This window comes from Doryrhamphus excisus, linkage group LG18, assembly GCF_037039965.1.
Source record: "Doryrhamphus excisus strain RoL-2023G ecotype Guam linkage group LG18, RoL_Dexc_Guam_v1.1, whole genome shotgun sequence".
Lineage (NCBI taxonomy): Eukaryota > Metazoa > Chordata > Actinopteri > Syngnathiformes > Syngnathidae > Doryrhamphus > Doryrhamphus excisus.
In genome coordinates this window covers 4,554,157-4,567,400 of record NC_136374.1, presented here as the reverse complement: position 1 = coordinate 4,567,400, position 13,244 = coordinate 4,554,157, and positions in this window count along the sequence as shown.

The window sequence follows — 13,244 nt, the reverse complement described above, 5'->3', positions numbered from 1 at the left end:
ATTGTTTATATTGTATTTATCATAATATTTTTCTTTATTGTATTGTTATTATTTACATATTGTAATAACCATTATTAATTCATTGATCATTTATTATTGTTAGTATTGATGATGCTATATTTTCAATACTTTCTCCAGTATTTCAAACAATACAGTATTTGTCATTAACTAACATGAAGTTTGGTGTTTATCAAAATACAAGAGTCAAGTTTCCAATCCCAAAAAATATTCTTAGTCGAATTTCCTTGCATATGCTCACACAAAAATATATATATAAATGAAGCAGTGATTGACTGATGACATGTAGTAATGTTTTGTACCAAAGGGGGGCAGCCACAACACTCTTTTCTACCTTGCCCTTGTCCTAATTTGAAGGATCTCCTTCCATATCCTGCTCTTCTCCGTCCTGCACATGTGATCCTTGAGGTGCGAGCAACAGTGTGCACATCTGGACTACAAAGACGTATAGCCTGTGGGAAGGCCTACCAGGTTAAAGATGCACAGCCACCTTTATGTATATCCAATCATGCACGCCAAGCCCCAGGGTGTCATGCGATCCCCAATGCCAGCTCCAGTGATTACAAACAGCTGGCGGGCTGCAGCTTTAGCCAATGAGCCAGCGGTTGGCTGTGATGTCACCTGGGAGGAGGGGAAGTAGGAGGAACATTTGAGATGACTTTTCACCCCTTGAGTTTAAACAGAGATCACTGATATCACTGACAATCTTATATTGTTCTATTTTAATATATCATTGAGGGCAGCACGGCGGTCTAGTGGTTAGCGCGCAGACCTCACAGCTACTTTGAAATTCTTCACCTTGAGTTCCCGCCACAGATTTTTGATAGGGTTGAGGTCCGGGCTCATTGTCCTCAAACCATTTCTTGACTTTTTTGGCAGTGTGTTTGGGGTGGTTATCTTGTTGGAAGAGCCAATGTGGCCCTAAACCAAGTTTTGCAGCAGACTGCCGGATGTTCTGCTGGACAGTCTTGATGTACTGTTCCATCCGCATGCCGTCCACCTTAATGAGGTTCCCCGTCCCACTCGTCGAGAAACAGCCTCACAGCATTATGCTTCCTCCTACATGCTTAACAGTTGGCACCGTGTTTTTTGGTTTGAAAGCTTCACCTTTTTTTTGCCAAACGTAACATCTCTGTGCCCAAATAGCTCCATCTTCATCTCATTTGACCACAGAATTGACAACCAAAATGCCTTGGCTTCGTCTAGGTGTTTTTTGGCGAAGTCCAGACGTGCTCTTTTGTGGTTGGGCTTGAGGAGTGGAGTCTTGCGTGGTCAGCGTCCATTGAGTCCTGCCCTATTCAATGTCCTCTGGAGTGTCTGTCTCGAGATATTGCTTCCCTTTTCACCGAGGTCACGCAACATCTCCTTGGTGGTGATATGGGGGCTAATGGACTAATTACTAAGTACTAATTTTCTCGCCTGCCTGGCTGAGACTTTGGGCTTCCTTCCAGGTCTTCTCAGGTTCTTCACTGTGTGCAATTCTTTATATTTCTTAATGATGCTCTGGACTGTGGCTCAATGGACCTGAAAGCGCTTCGATATTTCTTCTTCTGTCGCCCAAACCATCCCTGTGTGCATCCACAATACAGAGGACCTCAGGTCCTCACTCAGTTCTTTCTCCTTGATCATGGTGGAGAATCTGGCAATGACTTCGAACTGACAGTGACCTCACCAATCCCCTCAATTTATAGTTAATTTACTTGGATTTGTTGAATAACATTGCAGGGACCAACAAGACACATCTTGCAAGTAGAAAAATACTTGAACAATGAAAAACAGATGACTTTTTACTTCAGGAGGACAAGGGTATGAATACTTTTGAACAGGGGTGGAAATAGAAATGTTATCATAAATGTCATAATGCCCATCAACCCAAATCAAATGTACCTTGGATTGTTGCATAACAACAATGTCTCACCTCATCAAGGTCTATTCCAACTGAAAGGGCAACGGCACTGTTTTTTTGGAATTATGTTTCACATAAGGATTGTGAATGATGGGCAGGCAAGAACATCAAGACCTTAAAATTGTGCTTTATTGAATGGCTAAAATCTAGTGTCCCAGAGACTAAAGTGAGGAGGTGGCCAACTTCACGACAATCAGAGCAGCCAGGAACACAAGCCTGTGGAAAAGCACAAAAGGGGTGGGCTAGCACTGTATGTGAATACACTGTAGTGTCATTCCTGGTCAACATTAATGTTCATCAAGTCAGCATTTTAAAAATATTCTTTTTCAAGGAAAAATCCAATGCCGATGTCAACCGATATCTAATTTTTATTGCTGCTATGGGGCCACAATCTTTAGGGAAAAGGCTAAAGCAAACCCACCCCCTGTCTGCACACTAATGATACACAGACAAGCGCTTTTGCTATGACTTAAACAAAATAAACACAGGGCACTGATAAATTGATACTTGCTGCTTGCTCTTCTGTCTCTTTGACATGACCAAGTAACATTGGAAAGGCGTCGGACTTGTCGGCTGCATACTAGTCCATTTCACAAAAGTCCAGTGTGAAATGCCATTGACAGATTTCTGGTAGGTAATCAGGAACTCCAACCACTTGTACTTGATGGTCGCATCTTTAGGAATGGTAAACAATGTAAACAAAGAAGGAGAGCTTGGGAGAGGGCAGAGACCTTATCTGGCTTACATCACGCCCATATAACGAAGTCAGCTCCTCTGTGACATCACAAAGGGGCAGTTTTAGCACACCTTCTGAAAGTAAGCATTTTGAGCCATCCCAAACTTCCAAATGTGGAAACCTCATTATCTCAAACTTTGGCATTGTTTAACACGAGTTAAAGTTTTTGTAATGGTTACTTAATATTCTTCAACTGTTTTCTAATAAAAGCTGTAGCAATGATGATGTAATCTTTCTGTTTAGCTGTTTTTATGTGTTGGCGTGTAAATGAATCTTTGGTTGCCTCTTGTTTCATGCGGGACTCTGAGCTATGTCACTCTTTTCTCAGAAAACAGAGGTGGCTGTGGGCCGGGCCCGCCCCTCCATCAATCGCTGTCATAAATCTGTCACAGCAGGAAAAAAGGAACTGCTGAATACAGATTTGTCAGCAATTAATCTAACCTCTACTACCAGGCTGGGATATTGTGTCCTCTATATCTGGGAACAAAAAAGCAGTCAAATACACACTATAGCAATGCATCTGTGTGTGTGACTTCCTTTTTGCTCATGCACTCCCTCCTCAGCATCACTGCTGTTGTCTATAATTGGAAAATCATTGAGACTGAGCATTGCCATTAAAGCTTGGGGAGACACTTAGGACTTGGCAAGTTCGCTCAGCCAAATGACATTCTGAATTTGATAAGGAGCGAGTGCACAAAAGAATGTGGGCCTTATTCCATGCATGTGTGTTCATATGCATGTGGTGGGGTGGGCCGGGCGAATCCAAGGGTAGTGTCCATATTGGATCAATACTAGTTTGATTAGATAGATAGTTTTCAGTTCTTATCTATTTTTTTTGTTGCTGTGTTGTTCATATTGTCTGATTGTTGATATTGTTACAGTGACTGTGCATATTGTATATTTACATTGTTGTCTTTAGTTTTTGTTTTGTTTTACATTTTCCACCTCCTGGTGTCAAGTGCACTTTGGTAACACCTCTTTTACTGTATAACCAGTAGTACATTTAAACATTTACACTTCATGTACTGCATGTGATCTGTATCGGACGGTTTCACTCATGGATTATTGTGATCGGTATTGGCAGCATAAAACCCTTATCAGAACATCCCTAATACAGTATATTTTTACATTTTCTTTAAAAACCTTATCATTGCAATGCAGGCAATGTCCTGCAGGAACACTGTTGCATGCAGGAGACATTGCTGACAACATTTCCATCATGTTTCCTGTTCCTTTTTTTTTTTTTACCAAAGATACCCTCTTCCTGTTTTTTGTTCCCCACTCTTTTACTATTATACATTTCACCCTCCATATCAGTGCTGGTAGGCATGACATTTACAATGTCATGAAAATATGTTTGCCGCTCCTGATTTCTTTCTTTTTTATGTTATTGTTTATGTATGTTATGTTTTTATATTTGTTATTTTATTTGCTGTTAGAACAACTTAGATTAATTGAGAGGCTTTAATTTTCAGAAGTTTTGAGAAACATTTCTGTTTGTTTGGTTTACAATATGCAGACATCTTTTATTTACATTGTTGTACTAGCCATCTAGACTTCTATTACCCAGCCTGTTTTGGTTTGTCTATAATGTTAATAACAACTGGTACCCTTTGAGTCTCAGTGGATGTCAGGGGCTTCACTGAGTGTTTTGTTTTGCTTTTTGCCCTCACCTGGATTTTGCACCCGTGGACCCTTTTCTTTCTTTATTTTATTTTCACTGGTTCAGCAGCAAGTGGAGCCTGTTTTTGCTCAATCTGTGTTTTTTGCATTTTGCAATAAAGGATTTTCCAAAAAGTCAGGAATTACATTTATTGCTCATTTGTATACATAACACTTGATATGATGAAAATAGGCAAGAACCTAAAGAACAAGAATATATGTGGCAAGAAAATTTCAGCCTGTCGAAGACATTTAGTGAGCAACTTGTACTGCATAAGCAGAAGATTTTTAGTATTCACATTTTTCCCATTCAATTAGATTTAAATTTGCTTCATTGGTGTAAATATAGCTAGGAGACCAGGGTTCGATTCCACCCTCGGCCATCTCTGTGTGGAGTTTGCATGTTCTCCCCGTGCATGCGTGGGTGTTCTCTGGGTACTCCGGTTTCCTCCCACATCCCAAAAACATGCTTGGCAACTCCAAATTGTCCATAGGTATGAATGTGAGTGTGAATGGTTGTTTGTCTATATGTGCCCTGTGATTGGCTGGCGACCAGTCCAGGGTGTACCCCGCCTCTTGCCCGAAGACTCCAGCACCTCCCGCGACCCTTGTGAGGAAAAGCAGTAGAAAATGAATGAATGAATGAATGAATGAATGGTGTAAATATCACAACAATATTTACAAAGCACCAAAAATCAATTCAACAAAAATTTATGAATTTCATGAATTAAATCAAGAAAAGATTGCATTGTACTGTTAAAACTCGCTCTGTTTGTGGGCGTACATGTGCGTTTTAGTTACAGTATATTATTGTATGTGTGATTTTGTGTGTATATGGGGAAGAAATAATCAAAAGAAATAATAAAATATAATAATAATTTTATTAAAACAATTTCAATTATCACAATTATGTTGTATTTTTTAATTAAAAATAAATTACAATTTAATAATTAAAGATTCCTTTAATGTATTCAAATTATACTCTTTGAGTAATATTTTTTCCACAAAATAAGAAAAAAAAGAATTATCTTGTTAAAATCCTCAAAATGACATCTACACCTTCTCCCTTATAGGTTACCGACCCCTGCTCTGTGGTCTGACGAGACAAAAGTTTACATTTTTGGAAGGTGTGTGCCCTGTTACCTCTAGTATAGAAGTAACACAGCATTTCAGAAAAAGAACATCATGCCAACAATAAAATATGGTGGTCCGGGGCTGTTTTGCTGCTTCAGGACCTGGAAACTTGTGATTACTCCACGTTTTTCCCATTTGTTCTCACTGTGGTTGGCTGGAGTCTTTTCCTTTGTAATATGTGGCATGTATGGATGGGATGGCTTTATAGGATGAATGCACTGTGCTAAGCATGGCCAAAAATCTTGCCTAGTGCAGGTCAAGTAAATTTACTGTCCCACCAGAGAAAACGGGGTTGGTTTTGTGATACCATGACATGTAAACATTTAAAATATTTATTTGGAAATGAGTTTAACATTAATTATCTAAACTTTCAGAATATATTAAAGCACACATATACTGTCGACACCAATTAAATGAAGTTACCTCTTGTAAGATCTACAGTTGTGTGGCTAATTTCTGGCCAGTAACACTTCCCTTTTTCTAGAAAACTGGTATCAGCTGAGGCTGAAGACTGCCCAACCGTGCCTTGAAGGTCGTCACGAAAAGATGTTTTGTAATTCGCTGAAATTCAGCATTCATGTGTTGAACATAAAAAAGTGTGAGGAGACAAACAACATTGGGTTTGTTTATTCTTGTAATACACATCGTGAAATCACGGCACAGTGGAAATGCCACATACGATAGTGTGAACGGTGGACCGCAGCCGCTAGGCTCCTCCTCCCCCTCCTCCTACCCCTTCACCCCCCATATTAACCAAATCAAAGTCCAACCGACTCAAGTTAATCTTAACCCACCATTTCGAATTCTTGCACAGTCTAATACTAGGAGCATTAACAAGCTTGTTTTGGTGGCTAGCTTAACGATGTAAATTAAATACTGTAGGTCTATACTGAATTTACAATCATTTAAATAAAGAAAATAGGGCTCATATCGTAAGTACGACATACAACTGTTTATTAAACTTACCCAAACTAATCAGAATTCAGGTTGCAATGAGAGCAACATATACCTGCAGGGTGGACTCCAGGGTGAGTTGACCTGCAAAGTTTGAAAGTTCTTGCACATGCGCAAACATCACAATTAAAACCGGATGTTATGAGCAATTTGGTTAAGCTTATTTTTTTCAAGCTACATTTAATTTAAAAAAAAATACAATGGAGGGCGGCACGGCAGTCTAGTGGTTAGCGCGCAGACCTCACAGCGAGGAGACCAGGGTTCAATTCCACCCTCTGTGTGGAGTTTGCATGTTCTCCCCGTGCACGCGTGGGTTTTCTCCGGGTACTCTGGTTTCCTCCCACATTCCAAAAAAAACATGCTAGGTTAATTGGCCACTCCAAATTGTCCATAGGTATGAATGTGAGTGTGAATGGTTGTTTGTCTATATGTGCCCTGTGATTGGCTGGCGATCAGTCCAGGGTGTACCCCGCCTCTCGCCCGAAGACAGCTGGGATAGGCTCCAGCACCCCTTGTGACCCTCGTGAGGAAAAAGCGGTAGAAAATGAATGAATGAAAATATAATGGTCTGCACAGTAGCATTTTGGCCACACAGTCAGGAGATCAGGAAGATCAGGGTTCAAATCTCCGCTTGGGCATCTCTGTGTGGATTGCATGTTATCCCCGTGTGTGTGCAGGTAGTCCGGTTTCCTCCCACATTCCAAAAAACTTTTACTAAAACTATTAGCTTCATTGGCAACTCCGAATTGTCCATAGGTATGAATGTGGGTGGGTATGGTTGTTTGTCTATATGTGCCCTGTGATTGGCTGGCCACCAGTCCAGGGTGTACCCTGCCTCTCGGCCAAAGTCAGTATACCCCAAACACCCTAATGAGGATAAGTGGTATAGAAAATGGATGGAAAATACGATATTGTCATTTTTCCGACAATGTATGTTGAAATTACTTATATTTTATAAATTTAGTGAAATAACACAATTGTTTCTGTTAAAATATGTTTGATTAATATAAGTAACATCTCCTATGGGTCAATATCACCTTTATCACCTTTTTCAGTGTGCAAGCAGTCCAGTTTTTAAAAAGATTTGTGCCACGTTTAACCCCCTTCCCTCATGTACGCATGCACACACACACACACACACACACATACAGCCTATTATAATCAGTGTTACAGTTCTGTGGCGCAGTGGGCCAGTGCTCAGCTGCTTGGGACAGAATTAGAGTGGCAAACAGCTGAGCTTCTCCAGGGTGATATCATGTGACCTATCCCACCCACAAGGCCAAAAGGACCCTGGCTTGAGTTACTTTCCAGCCCGGCCTTATGTGTCAATGTTTCCGAAGTGCATTTGTCTTCGATCAGTGCACCAACCTGCTGATAGGTACGCCTTTATTCCACTCATGACCACACAGTCTTTTGTTTTGTCCCAGTGACCCACTTTGGGCCACACAGTGACACACACACATAGGTGTTCCTTATGTAACAAGAGAGCACATCTGGAAGCTTCAGCTCAAATGTTGAAAAGAAGAGCCTCTGCAGCACATTGTGGGATTGTTTCCATGCATTGTTTCCTTCCCTGGAAAACAACTGCCTGACTTTTTGGTGTGTTTTTTTTTGTTCTGTTTTTTTTGTTAGTTTTTTCAGTGTCTGTCAGCAAAGCAGGAAAGTGTGAAATAGCTGAGCGCTGCACCAGGCCTTGCTCCTCTGAAGCCGCTCATGAAAGATAGCAAGACTTCACTTCGACTCTTGAAGTAGTCCCGATTCAAGCCATGGAGCATGGCATCATATATAATGGTCATCTGACTGTCAAGCAGACCAAACAATGTCTAAAGAAAATTTATTAACGTGTTATTAAATGTTAAATGTTATCTTTCTTTGTTTTTAAAAAGAAAGAAAGAAAGAAAGAAAAAAGAAAGAGAGAGGGAGAGAGAGAGAGAGAATTTATTAACGTGTTATTAAATGTTAAATGTTATTTTTCTTTCTTTTTAAAAACAAAGGAAGAAACAAAGAAAGATGGAAAGTAAGAAAGAAAGAAAGAAAGAAGAAAAAGAAAGAAAGAAAGAAAGAAAGAAAGAAAGAAAGAAAGAAAGAAAGAAAGAAAGAAAGAAAGAAAGAAAGAAAGAAAGAAAGAAAGAAAGAAAGAAAGAAAGAAAGAAAGAAAGAAAGAAAGAAAGAAAGAAAGAAAGAAAGAAAGAAAGAAAGAAAGAAAGAAAGAAAGAAAGAAAGAAAGTCAGAAAGACAGACAGACAGACAGACAGACAGACAGACAGACAGAAAGAAAGAAAGAAAGAAAGAAAGAAAGAAAGAAAGAAAGAGAAAATTTATTAACGTGTTATTAAATGTTAAATGTTATTTTTCTTTCTTTTTAGAAAGAAAGAAAGAAAGAAAGAAAGAAAGAAAGAAAGATAGAAAGAAAGAAAGAAAGAAAGAAAGAAAGAAAGAAAGAAAGAAAGAAAGAAAGAAAGAAAGAAAGAAAGAAAGAAAGAAAGAAAGAAAGAAAGAAAGAAAGAAAGAAAGAAAGAAAGAAAGAAAGAAAGAAAGAAAGAAAGAAAGAAAATTGCCTTTTGCACTTTTGGAACTTTGGAGGTAGTAAGTAGAACTTCAAAGTGTAAAAAAAAAAAGAAACAGAAGAAGGAAAACACACTTTCAGTGTCCCATGTTTGATCTTCTTCTGCAAATTCCAAATGTCCAATTTTGAAGGAAACGAGTGCTTTGAAGACATTGAATTTAATCGGATCCTCCGGTTCAGGGTCAATTACATTTTTTTGGGTTTACCACGTGACCTTTTGTGTTCATTAGATCTGGGATCTTTGAAGAAGTTACAGAAATTACAGAGTTTGTCTGCTTTCTTCTAATTTGGCCGATGAGATAAAGTCACTTGGAAAACTTTGTTCAAACTGTGTTTTTTGAGAATACAGCGAATAATTCTGACAGATTATTTCCCTGTTTGCCATCATTGCATGTTTGCATGAATTACCAACTTCAAAAAAGTTCAACCTCAAAAAATAATGAAATAATGAACTCTGACAAATCCCTTAAACACATAGACTGTCATGCCTGTCATCGCCTACCCCGCCTTCACCTTGAAGACCCCGCCTCCTGCCTGATTGCGCTCAGGTGTCCCTCATCACCTGATTACCTTCTTGCTATTTATTGCCTCTGATGCCTCCTGTCTGGTGCAAGTTCGTTGTACATTCATGTCTCGTCCTAGCACTCCTTGTTATCGTCTCGCCTGGTTTTCGACCCTTGCCTGCTTTTCGACCACCCCTCCTGCCTGCCGCTCTCGGATACCGTTGCCTTATTGGACTGACTTACCGTGTACCGACCTTCACCCTCGTGTAGTACCTGCCAACTCTGCCTTTGGGTCCTCCTTCCCACGTCCCCGCGTGACATAGACAGTAAACATATAGTGGAATTACAATAAATATAGCAACTTCTGATCAATACACGTCAATTTCAGACTTAAAATAATGTACTGATGTAAGCCCCACCTATTTTCCGTGAAAACACATCCACTTCCGTTTTATGCCCAGCCTACTCCGAGTACAGCTACGGATACAGATCATTTAGATGGGTGAACAGATACAGATATTGTAGTGGTGTACTCCCTCATCCCTATTTATAATTTTCCTACTCTCATTGTAGTATTCATCTTTCTCTCAGTCCATAATTTTTGTTATGTTCATTTTTTGTCCTGTTTATGAACTCAACTAAAATGAAACAATATTTTAGGAAATTGTATTTAGGACAAATGCATTTAACAAAACTGAATGTGAGTGTGAATGGTTGTTTGTCTACATGTGCCCTGTGATTGTCTGGCCACCAGTCCAGGGTGTACCCTGCCTCTCGCCCAAAGACAGCTGGGATCGGCTCCAGCACCCCCCGCAACCCTCGTGAGGAAAAAGCGGTAGAAAATGAATGAATGATTGAATATGTTATTGTGAATAAATAATGGTATTCATCTACCTACTGCAATGCTTGTACAGCTAGCAGTTAGCAACATAAACAAATGCACAGCAACATAACATCCCAGCTATAAGCAGTACACTAAACACACTGAAATAGTGTGCTAACAATATCAATTGGTGGCAATGCTGACAAGGCTCACTTAGCTCAGCAGTTAGATACCAGCTCGGTGTCTGAATCCCAACACACTCTAATATGATGGTGCAAAAAGCGTCTAGCATTGAAGGAATGAGAAATAACCAGGTTACTCACGTTTATAAACTTGCACGGTTAGTTGAACATCAAATGTTATGACAACTCTGAAACCTGTGCGGCTGCCCTGGTGCATTCAGGTGCTCAACTAGTGTTGTAAATGGGAGTTGTAAAGAGGAGACAGAGTCTGTGGGACTCTGAGGGAAAGGTACACTGTGCTACGTCTGTCAGCATAACAGAGAGCGAAATGTGATCAAGTTTAATCAACTTATTCTATCTTATCCCAATAAGACTGTTACTTTCAAAGTATTTATTTTCAATTTATTGTCTATAAATAACAACTCCTCTGTGCAATTTTCTGCATTCTGCGATAGCTTTTAGAGGCAGGACGGTGTCTGCGTTAAAGGGAATTCTAGAAAGTACCATTCATTCATTAATTTTTTTCTACCGTCGCGGTGGTGCTGGGGCCTATCCCAGCTGTCTTTGGGGGAGAGGCGGGGTACACCCTGGACTGGTGGCCAGTCAATCAGAGGCCACATATAGACAAACAACCATTCCCACCCACATTCATACCTATGGACAATTTGGAGACACCAATTAACCTAACATGTTTTTGGAATGTGGGAGGAAACCGGAGTACGGCGCGGGGAGAACATGCAAACTCCACACAGAGATGGCCTAGGGTGGGATCGAACTCCGGTGTCCTAGCTGTGTGGCCTGCGCGCTAACCAGAATGCAGCGCAGAAAGTATCATGTTAAGTTAATTTAGTTTAAATATATGTACACTATATTCTTTAGAAAGCCCTACAAAGTACAACCACAGATGAAAACAAAGGGCTGTCAGCACCTGTTACAAATATCTTGGCCTCTGGTTGGACTCATCCCTCTCCTTTACCACCCATATCAAGCACTTACAGTCAAAAGTCAAAGCTTGCTTGAGCTTTCTCTATCGCAATAAGTCCTCTTTCAACCGTTCAGCAAAACATGCACTGGTCAAAATGTCCATCTTGCCCATTTTTGATTATGGTGACACCATCTACAGGATGTCATCTCAGTCCACTCTCAAGGAGCTGGATATTCTTCACCCCTCCGCCATCCGTTTTTGCTACTAGTGCCCCTTTCACCACTCACCACTGTGAACTATATAAGTTGGTAGACTGGACATCACTTCATACCAGACGGCTCCGTCACTGGCTCCAGCTCATTTACAAATCCATACTTGGCATCACACTTTTCTATCTCTCTTCCCTCTTACATCTGTCTCACTCTGCTCTTAATCTAAGGTCCAGTAATTATATCCAACTCTCCATCCCCAAAGGTCGCACCATCTTTGGACGCAGCGCTTTCCGGTTTGCTGCAGCTAATGACTGGAATACTCTACAAAACTCTCAGCCTTCTACAACTTTCAGCCTTCACATCTCTCCCTGTCTTTAAACAAAACTTGCAACAAAATACATCTGACTCATGCACTTGCTTTATTGTTGTTGTTTAATGCTTTTGTATTGTATGTATTACACATATTTATTGTATTAATATTTGTAATTTTATATAACGTTGTTCTTATCTTCAGCACTCCCCTTTCCCATCAAAGTGCTTTTTCTCTTTGTTTAGGCTGCATTTGTAAATAATAATTTGTTCTTAAATCTCTTGCCTGGGTAAATAAAGGTATCATCATCAACTTTTGACTTAGCACGCAGGCCACACAGCTAGAAGACCTGAGTTAGATTCCATCCTGGGGTATCTCTGTGCGCAGTTTGCATGTACTCCCGGTGCATGCGTGGGTTTTCTCCGGGGACTCCAGCTTCCTCCCACATTCCAAAAACATGCTAAGTTAATTGGCCACTCCAAATTGCCCATAGGTATGAATGTGAGTGGGAATGGTTGTTTGTCTATGTTTGTCTATGTCTCTCACCTGAAGACAGCTGGATAGGCTCCAGAACCCCCGCAACCCTGTGAGGATAAGTGTTCGAAAATGAATGAATGAATGCAATGGATTACAATCGTTTAAATTTCATACCTTCACTCTATCATGGTTTTTCAAATTAAATGAGTTCATAAATTAGCACTGTTTTGTGGTTGACTATGGTTTAGTGAAAAAACATGCATATTTAAGCAAATTGTGCAAGTTCTTGGCCTAAATAAAAATTTTCAAGCATCAAAGTGAATTTAATAAATGAATGAAAATACCAATGTAAGCTAGACACAATACAGTATGTAGTGTTCTACATTGTAAATGAAACAATAGCCACGGTAGGAAGTCCCCTGTCCAGAAAATTCTGTCATGCCTTATTTCCAGTTATATGCCACTATCCAGGGTAATAGGAGTATAGAGGTGATTATAGGTGTGTTATTTCATGTTTAGAGGGCGCTCATAATGCAACAAATCGTATTTAGAATGTTGTAAACTCATTCATTCATTCATTTTCTACCGCTTTTTCCTCACGAGGGTCGCGGGGGGTGCTGGAGCCTATCCCAGAGTCAAATATTCAAACAAGGAATCCAACTTTGTGGATCCTACTGAGGGACTGTACTGTAATTGGATTGACATTATTTCCAATGGAAAAAATACTTACATTTTGTATGTTTACTAAGCGTATACCATATGATACATGACAGAACGGAAGAATCGACTCACACATGTCAGAAGTGTGTATGCTTGTTGACAGAGGGCCTGCCTGG